Raw genomic sequence first — 3,455 nt, 5'->3', positions numbered from 1 at the left:
CTTCTATAAAGACGTGGTGTAAAACCTATATTTTACCCCTCCAATCTCAACATACCACTTCATCTTATTACATATTTAAGAATAAACATAATCATACTCAATTAATTCTAATATTTATATATAAATTCAACTAAATTGAGAATTTATTGAAATGTTATTAGGTGTGGTAGGATATATAGAATTTTAAGTAAAATGTTGATGTGGCAATTACTTATTGGATAGTATAAAATATGAGTTTTACATTCTATCCTTATAGAATTTAATCTCTAATTTAAAACTATATTATGAATAAAAAAAGTTTTTTTAACAAGGAGAAAACAAATATCATATATAAATAAAATTTATTAAATTTTTTTTACTAATTGACCCTTAATTAGAATAAATATCTTTTTTTTATTACAATAAATGGAGGAAAGGGAATTCAATCATAAATTCTCCAACGGGGAAAATTACAATCACTGCCACTAAGCTACATGGCACAAGGCTTATAGTACCCCTCCCCCCCCAAAATAAAAAACCCAACTTAAAGTCCAGTTGGACTTTTATTTTTTTGTCTGAATCTATCAAGTTGGGCTTGCTTCTCTCTCTTAAATTATTTTCTTAATTACTTGGGTTCCACAATTTTTCTTTCCGTAGGATATGGAAAAGAAGAAAGTTGCTCTCCTTTTCCTTTACTTTTTTTTCTTTTTTCCTCTCTCCCCTTTTCCCTCTCCCTTCATTTTGCTAAACATACTAGCGGTGCCCCTTTTGTTCTTTTTTTTTAGGTAAATATTTGAATTCTAAATATTTTCGTTGGAAATACAAAAAAATATCATTTAAATTTTAAACGACAAACTCTTGCCTCTTTTCCAAATTCTAAAAGAATATAATTACACTTAGTTGCCGAGTTGGTTTTTTTTTTTTATTACTGTTTGGGCCAGTTTTTTATTGTAGTTTTGAAACTTTTTTTTTTGTTCGTTTTAGAGTTGTTAATATATTATTTTCAAAACTTTTTAAATTTGAAAAACCATGAAAATAAAAAATAGCATGGTTTAAAATTGAATTAATTTGATTTTATATCAATTTTTTCAAAAGAGCAAATTTAAATACAATTTTTTAGGTGTTATAACTTAGATTTCTTAGTTAAATTTAATCATATGGTTATATTAGCAAATAAGTAATTGAAAAATGCTAATCTACTTCAAATTTTACTTTAAAAAACACTTAAAATTTGATCTGACGATAAGTGCTATTGATCACACACACACGCATATATATATATATATATATATATATATATATATATATATATATATATATTTTAGAGAGAGCTTCAATATATGACGTCTGCTCCTGATGATAGCTCTTTATCATCAGACCAATACGCTAATTAGTTTTCGGTGTAGGCGGGAATTGAACTCATATCTCTTATTCAATCATCAAAGACTTTACCAAATGAGCTAGCTGAAACCCACCACATTTATATTTGATAATGAATGAGTGTTTAAATTATTTTTTGTATTTGATGACATATCAATTTGTAAGACGTAAGTAGCAAAATTGGTAGCATCCTTAGCATCACCCTAAGTAATATGGTTGAATCTATTTGTCCTTGAAAAAAAATACACTCTTGTATTGATTAATGTGATTTGTTAGATTTAATTATAAAACTTACGTTATAACACCAAATCAACTCGTACCTGAAATTTAGCAAATTTAACTCTAATTTCAAGTAGATAGTCCCTCATAGATCAAACATAAATATATTTCAATTTCCTCCAAAATAAGTGGTCGATCACAACCATCGTATATAAATCAAAATAGATATTACAATAATTTTCCCAACACGTCATATGTAGATTGTAGAGGCAGTAGAGGGAAAGCTTTTGCACAGAGAATTTGTTTTCAGGGGTCATGGGAGGCCAAATTCTAAAAAATGAGATCAAAATCAATGGTGTAATCACACATGCTCAAAGCATGGGTAAATTGGTCCTTTTTCTAAGGAAATACCAAACCCATCTTAACCTTCCACGTGTACTAGTAATAGTCAATCAAGACCACACGAATGCTGCATAATATTCATACAGACATAATAAAGTTTAGACTACAGTGCTGAAATCTCATGGTCCCTAAAGACCCTAATATAGAATAAATGATAATTGGAATTTTGTACATTTGCCAATTGCACGGTTCACTGGTTGGTAACTTAAGTTCCCCTAATATAATTCAAATACATTTTAGAATTGACCGAAAATACAAAACAATATTATTGTGTTTCAAATTCAATTAAATTATTTTTGGGAGAAGAAAAATTATATTCAATCAAGTTAAGCGTTTAAACTTTTTTTTTTTAGAAAATAATTGGGTGTTTAAACTTTTAATTTAATTGGAGAACATAATAATATATTATACTTAATTAATGTAGTGTACCTAAGTTTGGTCAAATCATTATTTTTTTAGAAGAACATGTTGATGTTCTTTGTGTTCTTCCCCATAACAAGACTGTGCATGTTCAATCTTTTCTTTATCTTTTTTGTAATTCTTTTTTGTAACCAAACACATCAAAACTCATACTAATAACAGTTTAAACAACCAATTTGAGCCTCTCTCTAAAATCAACCCATATCAGTGGTGAACAACTAAATGAGAGAGATAGGAAAATGAGAGAAAGCTGAGAGAAAGAAAGGAAAATGAAAATGAAAAGGAATGGATTCAAAAAGAAAGAAGAATAAAAAAGATACAAACACAAGCACGCGCCGTCAGATAGTAAGAGAGAGAAAGAGACATAAGATTTAGGTTGCATTTGGTTGGACAGTAAATGAGTTCCAGAAAATATTTTACGCATTTATGGGTGTTTGGCAACAACTGAAAATTTGGTCAAACTGAAAATCACTTCCCATTGACCATAAAATACCCCTTCCCAGACTGAAAATCACTTCCGTTTCTATTTTACCTTCAAATAGAATTTTTAGTTGGAAAACAGAGAAGGAGAGGGAGAGAGCAACAACCCATACCAGAAAAGAGAGAGAGAGAGTTAAAGGGAGATCACTGAATCGGTCAGATCACGCCGGTGAAGCCAAGATCGTCATCCTCAACCCAAAGCCCCGCCATCGAGCTCGTGCAAGGCGAGATCGAGGCTCGAGATCGCGCCGTCGAGCTCGCGCCAAGAGAGATCGACGCGCGTGATTGCGCCGTCGAGATCAGTGACCCACCGATCTCTCTCTTCCTCCTCCCTGTCTCACCTCCCTCTCTCAGTTTGACCGAATGATTTGGCCATGGTATTGTTTTGATTTTTGTTTGTTTAGAAGTTGATGGATTGTAATTTTCTATTATAAAATTTGTTTGGAATGTGAGAAAATGGCTGAGAAAATGTGAGAAATCAGTAAAAAATTTGCATTTTCAGAATGTTACCAAACACCTGAAAATACTTTCCAAAGTATTTTTCAAAATGCCACCAAACACCTAAAAATATTTTC

This window comes from Castanea sativa, chromosome 7 (genome assembly GCF_040712315.1).
Source record: "Castanea sativa cultivar Marrone di Chiusa Pesio chromosome 7, ASM4071231v1".
Classification (NCBI taxonomy): domain Eukaryota; kingdom Viridiplantae; phylum Streptophyta; class Magnoliopsida; order Fagales; family Fagaceae; genus Castanea; species Castanea sativa.
Note: the sequence above shows the minus strand (reverse complement) of the source record.